We start from the raw sequence: 27893 nt of genomic DNA on the forward strand, positions 1-27893 counted from the left end.
TTAAGCAATGTTAAATCTATTCGAGAAAAGGAGTTGTCGTGGAGTGATTTTGAAAAATAATTTTGGGAGAAGTATATTTCAGTGAGGTATTGTGGCACTAAGGTCAAAGAGTTTCACAAACTCAAATTGGGTCATCTTACTGCATATGAGTATACAAATAAATTTTTAGAACTACTGAGGAATGTACCTTATATCAAGGACAAAAAAGTAAATATTCAAAGGTACCTCATTGGCTTGCTTCAATAATTTAAAGACAAGATTGATTTTGATTAACCCAAAACATTGGAGGATACAGTAAAGAAAACCTACTACTGTTATGAACAATCCAAACATAAGACTAAGAACCAGATTGATTGGTAGAAGAAAGATCATGGAAACTTCAACGGGGAAGTATTAAAACCCTTCAGGCATAAACAAATGGGAAAAAGGGGGAAATTCACCACTCATGCCAAACATGAATTCCAATGGACCCATCTCACTAACAAAGAGCAACCCTCCAAGCCAATAAAATAATAATTCGAGGAGTAGAAGAAACTTCAATGTTGGAATTGTGGGGGAAACCACCTGCGAAGGGATTTCCCTCAACCGTAGAAGCAGAATGAAAAAATGTTATACAATGTGGATGAGGTGATGATGGTTAATGATTTGGCTCTAAGTATGCCTTGGATTTATGATGCATCAGTTAATCGACAAGTGGATCATCAGGTCTCGGTCATCAAGATGGAAGATAAGATCATTAACTAATTAGTTTCAATATTAATTCACTCCAAGATCTAACCTTTCTTATATTATCCCTAAGATTGTAAAATATTGCACCATGCAAAATAAAGAGCATACCAAATCGTGGATGGTTCAATTGGCCACCAGGTCCAAGAAGAAAGTAATAGACATAGTGGAATCATGTTTCCTTGAACTGGATGGCATGGCTACAAAAACTAACCTCAACATCCTTTTTTGGGTTCGTATGACATACTAATTGGTATGGACTAGCTGGCATCCCATAGGAACATGGTGGATCGTGACAATAAATCATTAGAATGCCTTGATGATGAAGGAAAGGGAAGAAAATTGCAAGGAAAGAAGAATCCTATTTTTTTCTAGCAGATTTGAGTTACAAGCAAAGAAGTGTAGTAAAAAAGGGTGTACTCTATTCATGATTCAGATGAAAAATGTAGCAGATGACAAAAAAATTGAACTTTAGAATCAACCCATTTTACAGTAGTACAACGATGTGTTCCTAGATGAAATATCAGGGTTACCACCTAAGAGAGAAATTGGTTTTTCTATCGAGCTAATTCATGGTTCAGTGTTAGTCTCTACGACGCCATATCACATGAACACCCCTGAATCGATGGAATTGAAACTGCAACTAAAGGATTCTCTGGATAAAGGGTATATTAGACCCATTGTGTCACCTTGGGGGGCACTGATTATTTTTGTGATGAAGAAAGATGGCATGTTGTGGTTATGCATAGACTATCGACAGTTGAACAAAGCAAAAATAAAGAATAAATATCCACTACCAAGGATTTATAACTTATTTGACCAACTAAGAGAATCTATTGTGTTTTCAAAAATTGGTTTAAGGTCTGGCTATCACCAAGTTAGGATGAAAAATGAAGATATTCACAAGATGGCATTCAGAACAATATATGGGCACTATGATTTCGTGGTGGTGCCTTTCGGACTTACAAATGCACCAGCCACATTTATGTGCTTAATGAATAATGTGCTCAGCCAATACTTAGACAAAAAAAAATAGTATTTGTGGATGATATTATGGTCTACTAAAAAACCAGAGAGGATTACGAGGATCACTTGAAGGCAGTATTACAGTTACTGAGGGGACACATTAATCTCAGTAAGTGTGATTTATTTAAGAATCGGTTTCAATATTTTGGGCATGTGACTTCAAAAGGAGTGGATATGGACCTTGAGAAGATCAAGGTCATCATGGAATGGCTCACTCTCATAAATTTCACTGAATTTAGAATCAGATTATTTCCTTCCTAAGAACATCAAGGTTTCTTCAAACACTCTCACGAAATGGATCTAATCATCACCTAATATTGTTGGAAATCTTAACAAAAATAGATTATGGACCTCTCCCATTCTGATATAATCTTGTTTGGGCTCAAAAGGAAGGGCTTATAGAAGTGTTGCATTAGTTTGGTGTACTTGGATTCAAGGAAGTCCAGTGGTAATATGGGAGAAGAAAATAAAACACCTCAAGGAAGCTCTGAAGCAGTGAGAATGATCCCAATGAGAAGATAAGAAAGAAAAGATTCATGCCTTTCAAAATAAAATGGATTCCCTTCAGTCCAAAATAGAAGAAGGTCCTTTCACTAAGCAATTATTGCAGGAAGAAAAAGAAAGCTTCGCCACATTATACAAGACTCTACAAGAGGAATAAGAGGAGTGGAGACTCAAATCGATAATTACATGGATACAAGTTGGGGATATGAATACTAAATACATTCACAAGAAATCCAGAAATAGGACCTAGAAAAATAATATCAAGGAGCTATGGATTAATGGTAATAAAATCAAGGAGGTGGATCAGATTAAAGAGGTGTCCATTTGTTATTTTATTGATCTCTATAGCAAACCGGATCCAGCCTCCCCTACTATGGAAATATTTATGTTATAACATGTTCTAAAGGTTGTTACTCAAGAAGATAATATTCATCTCCTAAAGAAAAATTACATGGAAGAAGTTCAGCAGGTCATGCTAGCGTTCAATCTAAACAAAGCACCCATCCAGTATGGCTTCTCAGTGCACTTCTATCACTAGTTATAGGAGGTAATTAAATACGATTTCTATAGAATTATTTATTACTCATTCAAAAATTTGTGTATGGGAGGAGGAATAAACTCTTCATTCTTAGACTTCGTTCCAAAAGAGGAAAATATCTCCTAGTTTGCGTGTTTCAAGTCTATATCATTATGTATTGTTTCTTGCAAAGTGATTTCTAATATATTGGCTCTTAGAATGAAAATATTTCTTCCCAAGCTAATCACAAAAAATCAAGGGGGCTTTATGCCCACTAGATAGATTTTTTATAATAGCATCTTGGTCCAAGAGGCTCTCCACTCAAGCCAAAGCAAGAAGAATCAAGGAATAGTCATAAAGTTAGATATGGCCAATGCCTTCGATAGGGTAAGGCATGAATTTTTATTTCAAGCAATGGCTAGATATGGATTTGATCAAAGATTCATGTGTTGGGTTTCATTATGTATTCAATCAATGGATTTCACCTCTAATAAATGGATTTGTCCCCCTTTATATATATTTTAATGGTGGATTCCCTTAGTAGAAGACTTGAATATGAGAGATCAATGGAAAATATTCCAAGCATAAGATATGTGAGAGCGGTAAAGCACATTAACCACTCTCATTTTGTAAATGACACCCTACTATTGGGAGGGGCATCAACTATCATTGCACAAAGATTTAAGAAAGCTTTAGATAATTTTCTAGAAGCATTAAGGGGAAAAACAAATGTAGGTAAATCATAAAACTACTTTTAAAATGCATCTACTAAAAGGAAAAGACAAATAGGCACTATATTTGGCTTTCCCCCAGTGGAAGTTTGGACAAATTTCGAGTACTTGTGGGTTCCCATTCGCCTCAATTCCCATTGTTCAAAATCTTGGGAAAGTGTTTTGTCCAAATTTAAAAGAAATTTGGAGGCTTAGGGAGCGTGGTGGATAAATCTAGTAGGCCATGATGTCATGATTAATGAAGTTTTGTAAGCCCTCCCATTGTATCATTTTTTAATGCTTCTTGCTCCCAACGGCGTCCTTCGTTGGATGGCCAAGGAGATTCGCAAATTCCTATGGGAGGGGGGCCACTCAAACAAAACAAAAAAATCATCTGTTAAAATGGGAATCTGTAAAACTTCCAAAATGTCATGGAGGCCTTAGAATCTGAGAGCCAACTTTGATGAACAAGGCAATCGAAGCCAAGTTATTTTGGAGGCTTATTACTCATAATGAAGATTGGTGGAAATTTGTATTAAAATAGAAATTTATGAGAACATATCATGCTTAGATCCTTAATTTAATAAAAGCCTCGAAAGGAGGCTCAATGATCTAGAAGATCCTCACTACGAAAGCCCCCTTGATTAGCTTGTATGCATTCTGTGAACTAGGCAACGAGAAAGATATCAATATGTGGAGAGATAAAATAATGGGAAAGCATCCCTTAGAACATAACCATGAATTTATCCCTCTCATGGAATATTTCAGTGCCCAAGTTAAGTCATCTCTACAAGACATCTCAAAGTGGAACGAAGAAAGCCATTGGACATGTTGGAATTTTCAAGGAGTCCTAAGCAATTTGCACCTTTTGGTGACCAATCTCTGTGACAACCTGGTTGGTTGTGCACCATGGAGACTAAAGGAGGTTGACAAGCTATGCCTCTTTCCTCTTCTATCATCATACGCCTCCTAAGTCTAGAATTTGGGCAATGATCTAGAAGGCCAATGCAAATCCAATGGTAAATTCATTCTATTGGTTGCTTGCTCACAAAAACAAATCCTAACTACAAAAAATTTGAGGAAACATGGCATATAAGGCACATCCAAATGCCCATTATGTAAAAAAAACAAAGAAACTATACAACACATTTTCCTTGAATGTGCATACGCTCGAGCTGCCTAGGTGGAGGCAACAAGTTCGATCTGAGTGAGACTAATATGTCATAGGAGCCTACAATATTATTTCTCCTCATGTCACTCTTTATTTAGAAACTTATGGGAAGTGCTTCCTAAATTTGTCTGTTGGAAAGTGTGGGTGGCTTGTAATAATGCCATCTTCAATAATATAGAAGTTTATCCCCAAATTATGACATTGAAAGTTATGTCCCTCTGCTTTGAATTTGAAGCTTTAAGGTTTGCCCAGCTGCCACTCCAGTTGGGGTTAGATGATTTAGAATAGAAATAGTGTTCCAGAATGATAATTAAGAGGTGTTCACCTCATCTCTAGGGAGAAATAAAAATCCCTCACAAGCATAATGGAAGATAAGGATGGCAATAAAGGAATTCAAAAAATGGATAAGTCAGCATGAAGATTGGTCTCTACATTTTTATGGAGCTTGGAAAGGAAACCCTAGGGTCGTAGGAGAAGGAGGGGTTATATACAACCCCAAGGAAACAACAATAGTTGAGTACTCGAGAGGCCTAACCAGAATGAAAAACAATCTTAATGAAGTTAATGCTATTCTACACAGAATTTAATTATCAAAATAATATAAATTTTCCTCCCTCTTCGTGATAAGGGATTCTCTCCTCCTTATACAACATCTAATGAAAGATACAATTCCAAAATACAAGGCATTGGGCCATCACATGAAAAGAATCAAGGAGACAATGAAAAGTATGGACTCAATGTCCTTCTTCCAAGTGCTTTAAGAAAACAACAAGAAGGCAAATAAATGGGCTAATGAAGGAAATCACTTAGAAAGAGGGAACCTGGTAATCAATGGGAGAGCTAGATATGCCCAAATTCCCTAATTTTGATATGTTCCTTATGGCTTCTCTTCATGAAAGAATTCACAAAAATATTTTGAGGGGCCAAGATTATGGGGCCTCTATAAGAGGATCTATTCATGCAAGGAGATGGGAATTTATTGTTCACCCCAAACAAATCGGACAAATACTCATTATACAGGACACATCACATGAGTGACCTTACTCTAGAGGCTATGCATTTATGTTGGCTCGAAAACAATTATCAATAATGATGTGTTCAAAGTATTTTCCTGGTGTGGGATAAGCCTTTCACCAAAGATTTCTCTTGCGCCCAGCAAATCCCAAGGGACACTAGGACATGGAAGATGGAAGTGCAAAAGGATAGGAAGGATTAGGAGTTAAATCACAGGAAAATTGAAGGTATTAAGCATCAATTGGTTAACGAGTTGATGGAGAGGATGGATATTATCTAGATTGATTTCCTCAGCTGGAATCTGAAGAATAGGGAGTAGTCAGCTATAATAACCTCTCTAATGGATAAACAATTGAGAATGGAGTCTCGTATGGCTAAACATGATGACGATTTGGATGCACTTTGCCACTAAAATGAGGAACTAAAGCAGCAAATCAAGAACCTCAAGACATAATTAAAGAGAATGGAAGACTGACATCTTGAGTCCACCAGCTCAAGTGCACCAATGTCAGCCCAGTCCTTTAATTTAAATGAGCATGCTCAGAGCATGGGCAACCTAATTTTCATTTACGATTAGATAACTGATAGTTAGTAAATTTTGTGTTTTGGGGGATCGATTTTGTAAGGTTCTAACCTACAAAACAACCTTTTTATGTATATTGTATAAGGAAAAAGTAAATAGAGATCATTTGGATGGTCTAGGTGGAACAATTAACAAAACTCAATGCAAAGAATTGTACTCCCTAGTGATATCGTTTTGTTCCAACGCATATTTTGATATAAATTTTCTCACTTTAATATATATCAATATGCTAAAACGCTAAGTTATAAAGTGGTTTATTATTTAATTTGATAATGATAATGATTCATATTCTTAACCATAATATTTCATAACTTCATATTTAATTTAATTAATTAATATATAAATACTTAATACATACAATAAAATCTTACACCCACACACTCACATATATCAATGTTATACATATCACATTAAAATTAAATTTTAAAAAAAAAAAAAAAGATTTTCATAGTAAACCTGTTATGTGATAGTAAGTTTTGGAAGTCATTGTTGATATCAAGAGAGAGCATGAAAAAGGGGTTTCAACTCCAATGTCTTTCAAATTAGCGAGTCCATTCTAATCTCATACTATTTTTCCACCATTAGTTACAAAGAGCATGTAACTATGGATGTATGCATAGTATCTAAGAGGAGCCAAAACACTTGAAGTGCAAACATATTTTAGAGTGCAAAACTTAAAGAAAGGTTTGCACCTCAACGGATTTGATCTCTCTCAATGGTTGATAAGTGCGAACCTCTTTTAGAGTGCAAAGTTTGAAAAATATTTGCACCTTAGTTTTATCTTTCTAAGCACTTGATAGATTCATGATTAAAATGTATCTATACTAATTTTAAACAAAAATAACAATTTAAGAAATTCATTTTCTCAATATCTATGAAAAAAAATACCTAATAAATCTAATTCCAAGAATTATAAGAAAAAATATTATTCTCCTTATCCAAATTAAATTTCCAATATTTTTCAAATATATATATATAATTTTAAACTTTATAAAAAATTATTACCTTTAAAATAAAATCTTAAAGTTATATTTATAAACAATAATAAACTATTATATATATATATATATAATTTTAAATTTTATAAAATTTTATTACCTTAAAATAAAATTTTAAAATTATATAAAATAATAAAATAACCGAACAACTAAAAATCCTATTTCAAAAAAAGGAAATCTTAATTAAAGAGTCCATTGATCCATTACATCAAAAACGGTCTAGCCTTAATTGTGAGAATTAAATGAAGAGGCATTCATCTATTACATCAAAAAGTTGTTTAGATGCTTTCATGTATATGTAAATCATAAATAAATTTGGTATTTATTTTTATTTTTATTTATAATTAATTTAAATTTATTTTAATTATAGATTTTTTAAATATTAAGAGATAAGAAAAAGTTATATTTTAAAAAAAGTTTATATTTCAAAATATTTTATTTTTTTAGTATTTAGTAGATTTAGAATTAAGATAAATTTAAGTTAATTTAATTTTCTTTTTAAATAAACTATATTTCACATGAATATTATGAATCAATACCATAAATTCTCATAAATTAAGAATTTCAAATAAAAATTAATAAAAATAATATGCAATTTTTTTATTATTATTTTAATTTTAAATTATTTTTATTTAAAAAAATATTTTGATTAAATCAAAATATTCAAAAAAATATTACATCACATCTCTACTATACGAAATTAAAAAATATCTCTCAACATAATAATAATAATTTTATTAAAAACACACCAAAATACACTGTAGCGTGTCTCTCAACATAATAATAATAATTTTATTAAAAAAACAGCAAAATATATTAAATTAAAATATATAATAATAATAATTTTATTAAAAACTTCCCATAATATTATAAAACGCTACCCACTTCGTAAAGAGACACCGGACCGATTGGTACTTTATTAAAAGGTTAACTTTAAATTTCATCTTCCTTCTCCTAACGTGGAAGAAAGCAACATGTACCTACACTTATACAAGTACAGTGGAAACTTCATAGCCTCAATCATTGGCCAGAGAAATTCATTATTTTCAAAAATTTTAAGCTAAAGTTTGAACTAGTGATTTTTGGATAAATAAAAATTATTTGTTAATATTTATATAAAAAATGATTTGATAATCAATTATAATAATCATTAATAATTTAAATATATATATAATCAAAATCTAAATTCATATTTTATTGCTTTATAATATTTTTTTAAATAATTTTATAACAAAATTATTTTTTTATTAAATTATTATTATTTTTAAATGAAAAAAAAAATTAATATATTATTTTTAAATTTTAAGTAAATTGTTTAATTTTTATATGTTTAAAAAAAATCCATAATGATGTGAAATCCGTATTTTATATATTTATATATATATATATTAATTCTATAATTAAAAATTCAATATTTTATTCTATTTTTTTGGGACTTTTTCTTCTATTGCATTTTAACTTCATTAAAAATAGTTTGACTTTTTATTTTTATCATTTTCTTTTAATTATAATTTTTCTTCCCCTCTTAATCGTTTATACTCTTAATTTAATATTTTATTCTTATGACTGTTATTCCAACCTCCGTCCTATTATTACTTATAGCTCTAATATGCTCTCAGAGTTACCATTTGTTTGTCTCTTAATTTAATATTTTGTTCTTATGACCATTATTTCAATCTTCGTCATCTTATTACCTCACAGACTTATTATTTGTTTGTTTTCTAGTCCCTCATGATGAGTAGACTTCAGACAAAGAAATATTCTACATAGTTCATATCCAAAAGATTCAGACAATTGCTTAACTTACCAACAATAATCACTTATTTTAACCTTGTTTTTAGATGATTGAAAGCTTTTTAAATTTATTTTACTTCGATAATAACTCCAAAAAGAGTGATTCAAACACCTAAATCTAATTAAGGTTCAATTTAAGTTTCTTTAAACATCACATAATTAATATTTTTACTCCTAATGTATTTGTAATAAATTTATAAAGCATGTTCTTCATGCTTTGATAAAAAGGAAAATATTCTAATGCATGTTTTTCATGCTCTTTTCAAAAGAAGAAGTATAAATATTATATATATTAAATTGTTTGTAAAAATGCATAATATAGGTTTAATGGTTTGTTTTCTTTTAGAAAGTTATTAGTTCAAATTTAAAAGAGAGAGAATATGCACACTTTTATAAACTTTTTTTCTTTTTTCTTTTTTTAACTATAGTGAATTGGTAAAACATTGAAGTAATGTGGGTGAGGTGTAGAATCAAATTTTCTTTCTACCACTATAACATCAAGAATATATCTGACCACTCGAAAGCCAATATATCAATAACTTACGGCTTAAAAAGAGTTGAGATGTTGTGTGGGTGGGGGCACATATCCCTCAATCCTTATCACAATGGGTCAAACAAGTCTTTTGGAATTGAACCCAGGCGGATGGAAGAACAAATAGTAGTCCCAAAAACTCGAGCTACAAACTCACGACTCTTGATAAAAAGGACATGGGGGTGAGCTTTTGATCCACTTATGTGAGCACAAGTCACAAGACTATTTACTATAATCTCTCTAGGGTACAACCACGTGTTCGACCACTACCTCAGGGTGCCCTTGTGGCTCTAGATTAGGCCCTCATGAGAATTAAACTTTGTTGAATGGTAAAAAGCTCCTTACTTTCCACCACTAAATATAACCTCTTTGGACATGTCTATGTAAACTTTATCATTTAAATTATTACTTGAAGAAGTTCCTTCATGCCATAAATAATCTTAGAATCCCTTATCCCACACATTAGAAGGTCCCATGCACTAATTTATTATTTCACTTAATTGTAATCTGAAAAGTAGGTTATTATTATTTGAATTTAAAATATAAATTTTTAATTTTTTAATTTTTTTTAAAATAAATATATTATAATTATAAAATTAATTATACATTAAATAATTTACTTTCTTTTATTTTTTACAATAAAATTGAATATATGCCTCCATAATTCAGATCAAATAATTATGCCTCCTTCTCAGGTATATATAGAGAATATAAATAAAAGATACTTTAATAACAATAAGTGAAAGAGAGTTGTGGATACTTTGAATGGCTTGTGCTCTGCAGGTTTCTACGGTGGCTAGGGTTTTGGGTTAGTCAGTCGTTTGTTGCATGGATCTTCTAGCAGACCTCTGTTGAATCTAATTCCTGGGAGCCCGCGATGAAATTAGTCTATCTAGATGAAATGGCACCTGGATCTATAATCTCTTCCACTGAGGAAGTTCAAGCCAATGTGAAGTCAGTTACTCCTAAAGGAATGGTAGTTGATTCTGATATATCTTCTCATGGTGCTCAAGTGAAGGTTTCTTATAGTGCCATGTTGAAATCTGTATATGTTCTCCCAATAGTTCAAGAAACTCCTATCGTTGATGTTCTCTTGGAAGATGAAACCTTTAATTGTACAAAATATTTTTCAGAACAAGGTTTAGTCTGTAGACTTAATGGGTTTTGGTCGCAGTTGGATGATCTCAATAAGTGGATTTATGATTCATGGAAACATTTATTGTCTGATGATCTGAATATTTACCCTTTAGCTCGAGGTTTTTTTGTTGTTGTAATAATCTTGAGGATAAGAATACTATTTAGGATTATGGGCCTTGGTTCTAGGGTAGTTTTGATCTCTCCATGCAACCCTAATCCCCTTCTTTTTATACGATACAAGTGTCAATATCCTCAACTCTAGTTTTGGTAAGGCTCTCAAACCTTCCCCTGCATCTTTGGAATATCCCTTTATTAACTTCTATTGGAAATGCAATAAGGAAATTTTATTGCAGTAGTTCAGAAACTAAACATTTCCTCAAGACCTATGTTTAAATATGCATGGAGATGGATTTTAATAAAGGTTTTCCTATGCCCACGGGGCTTTGGATTGACGGTGAATGGGTGCTTTGTTAAGGCACTCCTTGCGATAGGTCACTGGTTCAAATCCCCCGTGGGTACTTAGGTTAGTCTTAACTAGAAAAAAATAAATAAATAAATAAAGGTTTTCCTATGAAGATAAATCTAACAACTCCAAATTATGTATGGGTTTAGAAGCTTGACTATGAAAATGTTTCATTCTAATGTAGAGCATGTTATGAAACAGGACATGTAATCAAGAATTTCCCCAATTGATCACAGAACAATAGAGCCTGAAAAAATAGTCGGAAGCCCAAATGGTGGGAAGGTGCTCAGATAGAGCACTATACTATATACAAGGAAGAAGAGACCTAGGATAAGGAGGAAGCAAAAGTAAATCAAGAATAAGTGTGTGTCAAAGAGGAATCATCGAAGGAAGCACAAGGAAGTCAAGAAGAATTGCATGTCATAGAAGATCCACCGAATTCAGAAACATATGAGGACCAAGCCTAGCAAACCCTTGTGAATTTTGGATCCTACATTGATCTCTTAGGAAACAAGACTAGAAATGCAATTTCTTGGGCTGATTAGGCATATGGAAAAAGAGATAAAGACAACAAATACCACTCTCAAAAGAGAAACTTGGATCCACCAGAAAACACAGGATGGATTCAAGTTAGGAAAAAGGGCAAAAATGTCTCACCAAGGAAAATGAGAAGTCAATCAAAGTCAAATTGATAAGAAGTAATAAATGAAAAGAAAATGTATTTGGTTCTTAGGAGTATTTTGGAAAATCTATAGCTGGAAAGGGAATAAGTATCATGGAGTTCTTGCTTAAGGGTTTGGATTGAGTCACCATGCTCAATACCAAACTACAAAGGATATTGGTAACTTGAAAGAAATGTAATGGTTTTGAGTTGGATCCCAACCTTCATTTTAAACAAAAAACACACAATAAGTGAAAGAGACTTGGGAATTGGGAAAAGAGCGAGAGGAATGTTTTACATAATTCCATGTATGTGACAATTCCAAAGTTTGGATAATATGATGTTAAAGGGATAAGGTATATATATTGGAATATTCACATTTTCTTGGTCTTAAGTATATATGCTTTAAAATAGAGGTTAAGGCATCAAGTTGAAATTTGATAATGTTTTGAAAAATATAATTTATTTATTTATTTATTTATTTATTTTTATATTTATTTATTTATTTTTTTTTATTATTATTATTATTATTATTATTATTATTATTATTATTTAACTTATATTTTCATTATGAAAATATATATTGTGTTGTCTATACAGACTAAATCTATAAATCAAAGATCCCAATCCATGTGGAGCTCATACTGTCCAAAATATGAGACTTCATTTTCTGAAAATCTTAGACCTGTACCTTCAAGACACCTCTTATTAATTGCCATATGATCTTTAGAAATGAAATTTCATTCCATTGATTTCTTGGTCATCCTATAATTCATATATAGTCTTAAATGAGCCAGCTAGAAGTTGAAGTGCCTCTTTTGAGAGTTTATCATCCTTTTGGTTCAATTCTTTGTATATGTGCATGAATGATGACCATTCAAAGAAATCCATTTCTATTGATATTTCCCACAAAATATGATTCAAATTGGGAATATTGACCTCAGCTTTATTGTTTTCCCAGTCAATGACTAACTTTGAATCCCCTTAAACCTAAACCTTGTACATGCCCAGATATCTAGAAATGTATAAAAGAGTCCAAAGCCTAGTAAATTCAACCTTTGTATCAGTTCCTCTTCCTGGGGCATACTGCAGTAGATAATGGTGGTTTTGATTTAAATACAAGACTGTCCCCACTCCACAGTTCGATGTATATCCCTGACTAGCACCATCAAAGAAGCCCCATGGTTTCTACTTATCAATGTTTGGCATATTTGGGACTCATGGCTTTTTTCTTTTCGGCTCATGCCTAAATTCTTTATTCATGTTCACAATGATGCCATTGGTAACTTTGTTTGGAATAAACTTTTGCTAAAAAGGACCTGGTTTCCGGCCCACCAAATGTTATGCAAAAATATGGATGGAAGAGCTTGATAATTCTAAATAGAGGAGTTCACTACCCAATATTACAATCAATCAATGACGGAGACTTTATTCCATCTAGTTGAGTAAGGAGAGAAAGCCTAACTAATAAAGCTCCAATATTTCTCTACATATGCACAAGAAATAAAAAATTGAGAAATGGACTCAGAATCTTGGTGGCATAGTGCGCAGTGGGTGGGCCCATTACAACCTTTTCTAAGGAGATTATCCTAGGTTAGCAGTTTATTATTGAGATCAAGCCACATATAAATTTTACATTTTAAAGTACAATGGTGTTTCCACGGGAACCGTTAGTGCCACTGATGATCACATGCTTGCATAGACTCAACATATGTAGTATAACCCTACTTTGTTGCGTATTCACCCGATGTTGTAATTTAAGAACAAACCAAATTATCTAGATCCTCGTCCACCAATAGAATGAGGGATGACACCAATTTACTAATAAATCCTGACCATTCTATAGCTTCAGACCTAGTGAGAGATAGGTTGACAGTGAACTTCCATGCTTGAGTTCCTAACAGGGAGTCATTATTAGACTTTGTGTTGACTAATATGTAAACCCCAATAGTGTGTAAAATATGGATACACTTTGGAGAAATATTAACATTATCACCTACACTAGACCATGTATCTTCACTAATCCTTACTGAGCAACCATTGCCAATCCTCCAGACCACCCAATCGCCAACAAAGGGGAAGGATCTAAAAGGAATCTACATACAATGGAAGAATTAGGACTATCTTTTCTGGAGTCATCATACTACACAAGGAAAGATATGTTTCCCAAGTACTTAGAATATAACGCTCGACCCCATAAATAAGTGTTATCTGTGAATATACATAGACTATGGGCAGCCAATGCCTAAAAAAATTATGAATATTCTTTAGACCAGAAAAATTTAAAGCATAATTTATGAATTTTATTGGGAATCCCTTTAGGCACTAATGCAATCAATTTCTAGTAGACAGGGATACTTTCAAGGACAAATTTCACCAAGACAAGTCTTCCTCCCCTAGACTAGATTATCCATATTTATGTAGGATCAAAATGAAATATAGATTTAAACATAAACATAGAGCTACAGTGAAAACTGAACTTCAATTCATTGATAACAAAATACTAAAAAATGTTTACCTACAAAATGGAAACAAACTAGCCTAGGCGATGATAACTTGTCTATAAGAAGATATTTGATGGCTACATGCCTTCTGAACTATGTTACAATAAGGCTCGAAGAACTATTTATTATTTAGAAACAATGGAAAACCGTAAGCATCCAAAAATCTAACCCTAGAAGATGAAGCTCCAAACGTTTGTGGGCCCTGTTGGGGTAAATTGGTACATCAACTTCTAGGGGTCATAACTTTGGCATACAATCTTTGTTTGATGTGTACATTACCTCTTAGAAATATCCATCTGAGGACTACAACTTTCAACTCCAAACCCCTACCACAAGATTTGAGTTTTCCTGTTTTCCAAAAAAACATCGTTTAGGGCCTTAAAATAGCTCTGGAAGTTAAGGACCCAAAAAACTGCCAAAATAGTAAATTCTGCTACAATTAAGGAAACTGAAAGAAACAATGATGGGGTTCCAAGTGGAATAGGTGGGTGGCCACCAATATCCACCTAGATCAGTCCTCCCCCCTTAGGAAGCAATGGTCCCCATTGCATGAGTGCCTCCATGAGATGGGGAATCTTCTGTTGAACTTGGTCCTTGGTGAGCCACTTTCCTTGGTGTAGGAGTTGGCTAGTTTTGAAAACCCGATACAGTTAGATCTTCTGCTAGCTATTTTTCTTAATCTACATGTCCATGATCCGATCAGTTTTGGTGTGTTCCATGCATTCTAGGTTTAGCTCTGTTGTTGTGAGTTGTTCTACAATGTATGATGTGTCTAGTAATGGTGGAACGTATGGCCGAAGGCGGTCCATATTGAACACTCGGTGCAGGCCAAGGAATGGGGGAATGTTGAGCTCAAAAGCATTGTCTCCCATAGCCTTGGTGATGGTGTAAGTCCCATATCAGAGTGGTTTGAGCTTTTGATGGGCTCTGGTAAGGCGTTCTTTCTGCAAATGCAACCAAACTTTGTCACCCACCTGAAACTTGTGTGGCACTTGAAGTTGATCATGTCGATACTTGTACTTGGAATTGGACTCCTCCAATATGTCATGAACCTATTGGTAGATGTGTTGGATATGTTTAATAAACCGGGTTGATTTATCAACCTCTGACTGTACATGTGTGGATTTTGTCTGTGTAGTGGCATGAGGCATGGCAATATCAATCAAGCACAATGGTTGAAATCCCATACCCACTTGAAAGGAAATGCAACCAGTCAAGTTGTGGAGAGATTTTTTATAGTTGTGTTGCACATAGGGAAGGCTCTCATCCCAATTTTTTGGATGGTTGTAGTTGTACATGCACGGTATGTGTACTATCATCTTGTTGATGACTCCTAGCCCATCAGTTTGGGGATGGAATGCAATCGACTTGATGAGCTTAGCGTCCAATAGTGTCCAAAGGCTCGACTACAATGTGCTTAGGAACCTACTATCCTGATCTGATATAATGTTCTGCGAGATCCCAACATGTTCCCACACTCGTTCAAAGAAAAGTTTGGCAGTGTCCTCTATTGTAATACTCTTCTTGCAAGACATTAATATAGTCATCTTAGGAAATTTGACCACGACCACAAATACATAGTCATTTCCATGCTTTGTAGAAGGGAGGCCAGATAGATACTCCATGGAGATGGATTCCCAGGGTTGGTTCGGAGTAGGTAGAGGAGTGTTCAGACCTTGCTTCTTGATGGTTGGCTTGGTGATGGCACAGGAAATCCAGGATCTGAAATGTTTTCCAACATCCTATCAAAGTTTTGGCTAATAAAAGTACTTCTGGAATATGGCCATAATTTTCTCCACACCAAAGTGTCATGGGACCTGACTGTAGTGTGCCTCCCAAATTAGCTTGGCATGCTTACTTGAAGGAACACAAAGGTGGCCTAGGTAACGCAATAATGCGTCTTGGATGTGGAAATTAGGAACTTTCTTGCCATCCACTAGAATCTGGTATGTGGTGGTGAAATCTTAATCATTTCTGTACATTTGCAGCCATACAGAGGTTTTCACGTTAGCAAGAGTTGAGAATAGTAGTCAGTTCTACAATTGGAAGTCGACTGAGGCAATCTGCAACATGATTGGTGTTGTTGTTTTTGTTGGAAAAATTAACTATGTTCGGTCTTCAATAATTTACGTAAGTCAATATGTAATGTACTTGCCAAAAGAATAAAGAAAATAATTTTTATTATTATTAATATGACTTATTAAAGCATGGGTTTCATGCTTGGGTCACCATGTTTTAGGTCAAATTCCCCATTGAGGACTTCTAGGATTTATTTTGGGTCTATAGAATTATTGTACATTCGAAGAGACCCTTCTTGGGATTTTGGATCATGTAAAAAGGTTTTGTATCAATAAAAATATGAATTATGTGTCCTCCACATCATGTCGGCCTAGAGACCCTAATTCGAGCCACTAGAAGGCTATATAAAGAAGGAAGTCAAAGTCATTTGGAAGCATCACTCTCACAAGCAATTTGATATCTTCTGGGATGTGTCGGGAAGTGTCGAGAATGTGAAGTCTGTTGCCGGTAGGAGGAAAGAAGTGTGAGTTTGGGGGAATCTCTAAAGAATAGGAAAATCAAAGTTTTGGTGCCTCTCTCTCTCTGTTTCATGGTCTGGTTTAGGAGATCAAAGTCTCCTAAGGTTTTGTTGCTGCCAGAAGTTGCATGTTGTCAGGATCTATTGCATAGTCGAAGTTGCTGGAAAGGGAGGTCGAAGATCTTAGAGGCTGACATGTTGTGGAGGGAAAGTCTAGTCTTGGTATAGGGTGAAGAGTCTTAAAGAATATTATTGAAAGGAAGAATTACTTTGACTGGCTTTTCCCCTCAAGGGGGATTTTTCCTTGGCATGTGCCTATATCTTGTGTCTCTTGTTTTGTGATATTCATGTATGTATAATTGCTTGATGAAAGATAATATAATAAATGAGCAGAAGGAGGCAACACACTCATAAGTAATTATCAAGATCAAAGAATCAAACCGTAATATAATATCTTTGATTTTCCAACATGGTATCAGAGCTAAGGTCAAGATAAGTCAAAGATCACTTTGTTGGCATCATTTCTCCCTCTATGATGAACTACATAAGATTGGGTTTCAGATCTGCTGAAAGATGGATCAAGAAGTTCATCTATTATCTATTCAACAAAGTCAAGAACCATGGATTCTTGGTTGCCCTTATAGGATCTCTTACTAATGATAATGCATGGATCATTGATAGTGGATCGTCGAGACATATGACAGGTGAAAGTAGGTAACTTCACACACTATCGAAGGAATCATCCTCCCATGTAGTGGAATTAGGTGACAACAAAAGGTATGATGTTAGAGGCTTGGGATCTACATCATTAAAGTTGGATAATGGATCAAAGCTGCATCTCAACAAAATTCTCTATGCTCCATGTTTGAAAAAGAATTTACTTTCTCTTTCTTGTTTAGAAGATAAAGGGGAAAGAATTTCTTTTTTTGATGGAAAAGTATTGGTCTGGGGAAGAACTCTAGTATTGACAAAGCTAGGGTTATTGGAGTTTGAGAAGGAAGTCGTTATCGGGTTATCACACCATCTCCTCAAGATTTTGTTCATATAGAAATAAGTCCCATTGAACTATGGCATCAAAGATATTACCATCTTCATTATAGGTTCATCCCTACTCTTAGTCATTTGTTCAATGGTATTCCTGATATGAAGTTGGATCATGAAGCTGTATGCAAGGGATGTTCTTTGAGAAAGAATACTAGAAATCCATTTCATCATAGTGACTCTAGATCTAAAGAAATATTAGATCTCCTCCATTCTTATGTATGCGGGCCCATGCCTGACAAGACACTTGGAGGTCGTCTCTACTATGTAACATTCATCAATTACCATTCAAGAAACACATGGCTCTATCTACTCAAAACAAAATATGAAATATTTGATAAGTTCAAGGAGTTTAGGGTTGTGGTGGAAACCCTAGTCGAAAAGAAGATAAAGACTCTAAGGTTTGACAATGGTGGGGAATACACCTCTAAAGATTTAATTTCATATTGTAAGGATGCAGGTATTAAGAGGGAGCTCATTGTTCCCTATTATCCCGAGTAGAATGGATTGGCCAATAGAAATAATAGATCAATTGAAGAAGGTGTCAGAACTATGCTCCTTGATCAAGATCTACCGAAGTTCTTATGGGGTGAAGCAGTGATGATTGTCGTGTATGTTCAAAATAGAATTCCTCATAAGAGTCTTGATAATACTACACTCGAATAAGTATTTATAGGAAAGAAGCTGAGTGTGGATCATTTCATCATATTTAGAAGTCCAACATATGTCCATGTTCCAAAGGACAAGCGAAATAAGTTGGACTCAACAAGTATCAAGGGAATATTCGTTGGTTATAGTCTCTCCTCAAAAGCTTATAGAATCTACATAAAGGAGGGAAGATACATTAAAGTAAGCAGGGATGTCATATTTGATGAGAATCAAGCTTACAAGAAATCAAGGGATATCCTTATCGATTCTGATGGTGAAGAAGTTCTCGTATTTGAAGAAGATGAAGTTCATGAGAACTCTACTCCAAATGATGAAGAAGAAGGACCAAGTGAGCCTATTCAATCGGTGGTTGTCCCAACCATAAGGAAAAGGCCATATTGGTTAAGATCTACATTAGAAGATGTTGAAGCACATGAAGCTGCGAAAGGTTCCTCCAGGGAAAGTAAGAAACCGAAAAGGTATTCTGGTTATGTTGCATATATGACAAAGTTGATTGAAGTCGAGCCATCTACATTTTAGGAAGCTGATCATGAAGAGGTTTGGAAGAAAGCTATGCAGGAAGAATATCAATCCATCATGAAGAATGGGGTTTGGGAAATCGTTCCTAGACCTAGTGACAAATCGATTGTCACATCGAAGTGGATTTATAAGATCAAACATGCTATTGATGGAAGTATAGAAAAGTACAAGGCAAGGTTTGTTTCAAGGAGTTTCTCTCAAAAGGAAGGCATTAACTATGAAGAAACATGTGCACCTACTGATAGGTACACTACCATTAGATCTTTGGTTTCACTAGCTACTACAATGGGGTGGAATATCCATCAAATGGATGTTAAGACCGCATTTCTAAATGGTACCATTGATGAGGAAGTGTACATCGAACAACCTAAAGGATTTGAAGTAAATAGCAGGGACTCTCATGTTTGCAGACTCAAGAAGGCTCTATATTGCTTGAAGCAAGCACCAAGGGCATGGTATGCAAGAATGGATGCATACCTTCTCAGGGTTGGGTTCGTGAAGAGTATTGTTGATTCGAATCTATATATCAAGATCGTGAATGATGAGCCAGTCATTATTCTGCTATATGTGGATGATCTATTCATCACCAGTGTAGAACGAAGAATTCAAGAATGCAAGAAGATGTTGGCAGCGGAATTTGAGATGAAGGATCTAGGACTAATGCACTACTACCTAGGTCTAGAAGTATGGCAGAGACATGGGGAGATATATTTGGGGCAAGGAAAGTACATCATCAAGTTATTACGAAAATTTGGGATGATTGAATCCAAGCCGATGGTTACTCCTATGGTCACCAATCTCAAGAAGTTGAGAAGCTCCAACTTGAGTCTTGTGTATCCCACTTTATATTGACAATTGGTAGGTTCCCTGAAGTGTTTGGTAAATACTAGGCCAGATATATGTTTCGAAGTGAACATTTTTAGTCAGTTTCATTTGGAGCCTCGCCATGATCATTGCATAGTTGCTAAACATATATAGAGGTATCTTTGTGGCACTATACATCACTACCTAAAGTATGATAGTAAGGAATTCAAGTTGATTGGCTTCACAGACTCTAATTGGGGTGGCAGTGAGACCAATGGAAGGAGCACTACTGGAGTCTGCTTTAGTCTGGGAGCTCCTATGATCTAATGGATGAGTAGGAAGCAAGATCCAGTTGCATTGAATAGTGCTGAGGCAGAATATGTGGCTGCATGTGAAGTAGGAAAAGAAGTTGTTTGGTTAAGGAAGCTTCTGGCAGACTTGTTCGAAAAGTCTCTAGGTCCTATTGTGATTAAATGTGATAATAAAGTTGTATCAAGATGTTTGGAGATCCATGTTTCACTCGAGGAAGAAAAATATCAATAATAAGTTCCACTTTATTAGGAACTTGGTGCAGGATGGGATCATGAAGCTAGAATATGTTCCGACAGACGAATAGGTAGCAGACATCCTAACAAAGGCTCTTCCTAATAAGAAGTTTGAATATCTAAGGAACCTGTTGGGTTTGGTATATATTGGTGATTGTATTGATGGTAAAGGAATGGAAGATATTTGTTGAGGCTTTGCGAGTGAAGCATTGCCTGGGGAGACATCAGGTCAACATTATGTGTTGATGTCAGGAATCCAGGAATTAGAAAGGTGGTGTTGTTTATTGAGCTTGGTCTTTGGATACACACCTATATGTTTGGGTTGGTGGTTAGCAAGTAAGCCTGATGGTACCTAGAGGGGTTGAAATATTGAGTCCACCTTAGTCCCACCTAGGTAGATTGCCCTGGTTATGAATCTAGCCCTTGACATTGCGCTGCCTAAAGAATCTTCATATTTTCATATAGTTTGAGATCTTCCATTGTATATGTACATTATGAATACCTCCCTAGTTAAGAGGGAGCATTGGAAAAAGTAACTATGTTAGGTCTTCAATAATGTACTTGAGTCATTATGTAATATAATTTTCAAAAGAATAAAGAAAAGAATTTTTATTATTATTTTTGTGACTTATTAAAGCATGGGTTTCATGCTTGGGTCACCATGTTTTAGGTCAAAGTCCCCATTGAGGACTTCTAGGATTTATTCTGGGTTTATATAATTATTGTACACTTGAAGAGACCCTTCTTGGGCTTTAGGATCATGTAAAAAGGTTTTTTATCAAGAAAAATATGAATTATGTGTCCTCCACATCATGTCGGCCTAAGGAATATCAAGTCAGCCCAGAGACCCTAATTCGACCCACTAGAAGGCTATAAAGAAGGAAATTGAAGTCATTTGGAAGCATCACTCTCACAAGAAATTCGATGTCTTCTAGGATGTGCCAGGAAGTGTCAGGGATGCGAAGTTTGTTGTCAAAAGGAGGAAATAAGTGTGAGTTTGTGGGAATCTCTGGAGAAGAGGAAAATTGAAGTTTTGGTGCCTCTTTCTCTCTCTCTTTATTTCGTGGTATGTTTTAGGAGATCGAATTCTCATAAGGTTTTGTTGCTCCTAGAAGCTGCATGTTGTCGGGATCTGTTCCATAGTTGGATTTGTTGGAAAGGGAGGTTGAAGATATTAGAGGCTGACATGGTGTGGAGGGAAAGTTTGGACTTGGTATAGGGTGAAGTGTCTCAAAAAATACTATTGAAAGGAAGAATTAATTTGACTAGGTTTCCCATCGAGGGGGGTTTTTCCCTGGCATGTGTCTATATATTTTGTCTCTTGTTTTGTGATCTTCATGTATGTATAATTGCTTGATGAAAGATAAGATAATAAAGAAGTAAAAGAAGGCAACACACTCACAAGTAATTATCAAGATCGGAGAATCAAACCCTAATCTAATATCTTTGATTTTCCAACAGTTTTTGTATTTAATGTTCAATTGGAATTGTTGCAGATATGTAGACTACTTCTAATGGTGATCGCTCTACAACTTTCCTTGTGTCTATATAAACTGAAGAGGCCGGTGATTGGTGTGGATGATCATATCCTTCCCTAGAATGTAATGTTTCTATTTCCAGCAAGCCTTCACAATAAAATACATATATTTGTTACAGGTGGGGTACTTCTGAATTGTATCATAGAATATATCACTATGATAGGCCACTGGATGCTCGTGTTAGGTGAGCACTGCACCAATAGCATAGTTGGAGGCATCTGTCTCAATTTTAAATGGATGTTGCAGGTCTAGAAATCTTCTTGAGAATTCAATGGGGTAGTAAATATGTTAATTCTCTTAACTTGATAATTGTTTGTGTTACCCTTTTACTTATTAGTTTTGTTCCTTATTATTACAATGTGCGATACATAAAACAACTACCAAAATAATAAGAACAGTGACACAGTATATAGGCTGCAAGCTAGGGCCAAAACCCCTCCTCTTGAGGGGAAAACCCGTAAATCTCTTTTCTTCTTATAGATTCTTCAATTGACGAATACCATGACCTAGTGACTCAGACAAATACCCTCTAAAATCAAGATCAATTCAGCCTCCTGTTGCAATGACTTTGACCTCCCACTATAGATCTGAAATTATGTCTCACTACAACTGTTGTTGCTCCTCCTAGAGACTTCAATCTCCCTCGAATAGCCTTCTCTTCCTCTTCTCTCTCATATTATTGATACTTAGGGATATTAGATGCCCTATATGACCTTCTCTTTCCTTTCCTTCTCTCTTTCCTTCAAGATCGAACTGGAGATAGGCCCAGCGCAGAAACCCTAACTTTGACTTTCACAAGAGAGATAGATCTAGCCCAAGAACTTCGACTTCTTCGACTTCCTCTTCTTCGACTTATTTTCTTCCTTTTCTTCACATGAATGAGATGAGTGAGTGTGTCTAATGGAGGATGACTTCCTCTCTATATACAGGTTCTTCCAAGGGGTAGACGTGGCTCTTCATGTAGGCCGACTTGACAGCTCCTTATGCCGAATTGATCTTGGAGATGTTTCGACACTTTAAAGACAAAATAAATTTTTATTTACAAGATACAATGTGCCCATAGGGTTTTCACTATATTACAATGAATCTTTAACCTAGGACAAACCCTAGAAGCACTCAATGGGTGCTTGACCTATAAAATAAAATAACTTGAGCATGAAACCCATGCTCCAATAATAATTTCTTTTCATTTTATTATTTACAAGATTCCATTACATACTTATGAAGACCGAACCTAGCTGCACATTCTTCAACACTCCCTCTTAACTGGGTAGGTATTCATAAGAGGTACATGGTCATTCTCAATCTAAAGAGATCTCATAAAAAGAGTCGGATTGGTAACCCATATGTCTAGCATCATATCAACTAGCATTGTTACATAACAAGGCCTTGACTAACAACTCTATCCACATGATCAAAGCACAATTCTGGTGAGACCAGTGATTCATAGACACCAAAATCATTGTCTCTCCAGGTACATACTCCACCTTGGTGTTCACAGAGTATTATCTTCCATTGGACTATTCTTATCTTGGGCAGCTAATCCTCAAATAATATCGGTCCACGACTACTCTTGTCTTGAATTCCCTACCATATTCTCAAAAAGTATTGAATTCCATATGGTTACCTAATCCTTCATTCTTTCTTCCCAAGTGAATACAAGAATGTGGTGTCTATCTCTCCCTCTCAATTAGGGAGGATATATCAACCAAACCAAGCTTGTCTCTCAAGTATACAAGCTTCTTGTTTGGAAGTGATTTTTTCAATATGTCAGCTACCTGCTCATCAGTGGAGATATATTGTAGCTGCAGCATACCATTTTGCACTAGCTCTCGAATATAGTGATACTTTTTGTTTATATGCTTTGTCTTTCCATGAAACACTAGATCTTTAGACAAACGTATACAATTGGTGTTATCACAAAGTATCATTGTAGGGTTCATTGGTCCTTCAAACAAGTCGTCTATCATCTTCCTCAACCATATTGCTTCTATGCTTAGTTCACAGGCTGCAACGTATTCAGCTTCAGCACTACTCAAAGCAACTATGTATTTCTTTTTTATCATCCATGAGACCATGGAGGATCCAAAACTAAAACATCCTCTTGTAGTTCGTCTTCCATCTTTCTCACTGCCTCCCCAGCCGGAATCTGTATATCCAATTAGTTGTAAATCATTTCTTCGGTCATACTTCATATAGTAGTGGATGGTTCCTTGCAGATATCTCATAGTATGTTTCGTTGCTACCCAATGATCATGCTTCAACTCCACTTGGAATTGACTGAGAACATTTACTGCAAAGCATATATTTGTTCTACTATTCACTAAGTACATCAGTGAGCCAATGAGTTTCCTATACTTGGAAGGATCCACAGGGCCAGATTCAGAACTTCTTAGTCTCTTCAAGTTTGTGATCATCGGAGTAGTCATAGGTTTGTAGTCCATCATGTCAAATATTTTCATTATCTCGATCACATAATTTCCTTGACCCAAATAAACTTCATTAGGTCCTTGCCAGACTTCTAGTCCCAAGTAGTAATGCATCAGCCCAATATCCTTCATGTCAAATTATGCTGCTAGTTGCTTCTTACATTCTTCAATATGACATTCTACACCTGTCAAGAGAAGATCATCTACATACAGAAGAATCATTACAGGGTCACCATCTACAACCTTAATGTAAAGGTTGGAATCAGAAGAGCTTTTTGTGAAGCCTATCCTTTGAAGGTATGCATCCATCCTAGCATACCATGCCCTTGGTGCTTGTTTGAGGCCATATAGTGCTTTCTTCAATCTACAAACATATGCCTTTCTATCTTTGACTTCGAATCCCAAGGGTTTCTCTATATAGACTTCTTCATCTATTGTCCCATTCAGAATCGCAGTCTTCACATCCATTTGGTGGATGTTCCATCCCATCGATGTTGCTAAAGAGACTAATTATCGAATTGTTGTATATCTTGTTGTTGGAGAAAATGTATATTCATAGTTGATGCCTTCAAGTTGAGAGAAGCCTCTAGCCACAAATATTTCTTTATACTTATCTATACTTCCATCAACTACATATTTGATCTTATAGATCCATTTGGAAGTAACCACAGATTTTTCATCGGGCCTAGGCATGATCTCCCAAACTCCATTCTTCATTATATATTGATACTCTTCATTCATGGCATCCTTCCATTCTTGATTATTGACAGCCTCTTCAAAGGAGGATGGTTCTGCTTTTATCAGTTTTGTCATGTATGCAGCATATCTAGAATATCTTTTCGGTTTCTTGCTTTCTCTAAATTAGCCTGTCGTTGCTCCATGACCTTCTGCATCAAGTAGTGTATATTTCAATCAATTTGGTTTTTTCCTTGTTTCAGGGATGACCACAGGTTGAAAAGGTTCACATGGACCTTCTTCTTCATGGTGTGATTCTTCTTTTCCTTGGTCAACTTCCTCCTTAAATATCTAAATTTCTTCATTATAAAATTCTACGGAAAGTTCCCTTGATTTATTGAATGTTATGCTCTCATCAAATATGACATCACGATTGAATTCTATGTGATGTCCATCTTTCATGTAGATCCTATAAGCTTTTGATGAGTTTCTATACCTAACAAATGTTCCCTTCATGCCAAAAGGATCTAGCTTATTTCTTTTGTCCTTTGGTATATGGATATATACGGGACACCCAAAGATCTGGAGATGATCTACAAATGGCTTCTTTGCAGTGAACACTTCTTCGATAGTTTTTTTGTCTAAATATCTGTGGGGACTTTGATTCTGAATGTAGACAGTTGTCTTCGTAGCTTCTCCCCAAAGAAACTTAGGTATATCATGATCATGTAACATTGCTTTTACACTTTCTTCAATGGATCTATTCTTTCTTTCTACAACTCCATTTTGTTCACGATTATATGGGACTATCATCTCCCACTTAATCCTAGACTCCTTAAATAATGCTATAATCTCTTTGGATGTATATTCTCCTCCATTATCAGATCTTAATATCTTGTTTCTTCTTTCTGTAAGGTTCTCCACTTCAACTTTGAATTCTTAAAATTTTGTAAATACTTCGTCCTTGCTTTTCATTAAGTAAACCCGGGTCTTTCTTGAATGATCATCCATAAAAGTGACATAATGTAGATGACTTCCAAGTGATTTAAGAGTCATAGGACCACACACATCAGATTGAATGAGATCCAAGATTTATTTTGACCGTGAAGCATTGCTTCCAAATGGTCTCTTGGTATTCTTACCTAATGCACATCCCTTACAGACGCCTTCATGATCCTCCTTTAGATTCAGAATTCCATCTACTATGGAACTTAGGGTTGGAAGGATATTGAAATGTAGATGACCAAATCTTCAATGTCAAAGTTCACATGGACTAATTTCAATGTGAACTAGGGCTTGGGCCACAGGAGACATTAGTTTGTAGAGTCTTCCTTCTCGAATGCCTATAACTTTGGCTTGATCTATACTTGAATCTTTTCCCCAAACAACAACCTTTCCATCAATGAAGGCTATTCTATCACCCTTATCTTCTAGACATGAAATAGAAAGTAAATTCTTGTGCAAACCTGCAACAAAGAGAATTTTGTTGAGGTGGATGTTGCTTCTGTCTTCCAGCTTTATGGAGGTTGATCCAATACCTTTCACGGGATAGATCTTGTTGTCTCCAAGTTCCACTGAATCTTGTCTATGTACAGGCTTCATACATACAATACCATGGGCAACTACTATGGGTCTCTCAATACCATACATCCATTACAATGGGCTTATCACATTATTCCCTAACTACTTGTGGTCCCTTACATAATGTGGGTTAACCACTTTATCTATTAAATATGGCCCATCCCATTATTACATTATTCCCTTGGGTACCTCCCTCTATACCCCATATTATCTCCCCTATGTATACTAAAATTTGTAAAAGAACATACCTCGTCACTTAAAGTTCATGTTGTTCCACCTGAATCAAAGGAACCTGAGGAACATCAAAATGAGGAGGAGATCAAAAAGGAACAAGAAGATGTCTCTTTACCAGATAAGTCTGAAATTGACCTCCTTATTCAGCAAATTAATAAATTGAAGGAGGAAAATGAGAATTTAAGGAAACAACTTACCATGGTTGAAGGGAAGCTTTAGTCTAGAAAACAAAATGGATTAGGAACCCTGACAAAAGTAATGTTAGTTAGATTATGTGATGGATGTAAGTAAGTGCTGGAGGAAGCAGATCGTGAAAGGAAACCCTCTATTTCTATTGGAATTCAAGTTGGACAGCAAGATGAATAATTCCAAATCGTTGTTCCACAAGAACCTGTTGAAGATGTTATTGTTACACAAGAACCAAGAGTTGAAGCAGAGCAGGATGGAGATGTTGGTATGTGAATTCATGTTGATATTTAATTTGGGGGGATATGTTGAGACGTAAAATTGGCATCTTTTTGCACTCATTTTCCTACCTTTTCTTTACCATTTTGTATTCTTGAGACCATACCATACCACTGTAACAACCATTACCAATCTAGGTGATTCAGATATCAAAATTTTGCTCAAAAATAAAAGTGCCAATAATCTTTCAAAACTTGTGGCAAGTCATAGTGTTCATTGTTCTGATTCCAATGACACTTGAATCACCTCAATCCGATGTCGTATGACAAAGTTGTGATGTTCTGAAGCTTTTGACCGACATCAAAAAATTTGCAGGTAGGTTGACTGGGCAATTCGTACTGTTGATGTCATGATGATGTCAGCATTCCTACTTGGCATACGGTGGACCAATTACAAATCACCAAGTGTCGGGTTTGTACAGGTCCAATTGGTTGAAGTGTTGATTGGATGGCCCAATGGGAAGTTGCCACATGGCCCACCCAAAGGTTGTCATGTGGTGCCATGTTATTAGCCAAAA

This window comes from Pinus tabuliformis, chromosome 2_1 (assembly GCF_031772625.1).
Source record: "Pinus tabuliformis cultivar Carrire ecotype Pingquan chromosome 2_1, CPIR1, whole genome shotgun sequence".
In the NCBI taxonomy this organism is placed as follows: domain Eukaryota; kingdom Viridiplantae; phylum Streptophyta; class Pinopsida; order Pinales; family Pinaceae; genus Pinus; species Pinus tabuliformis.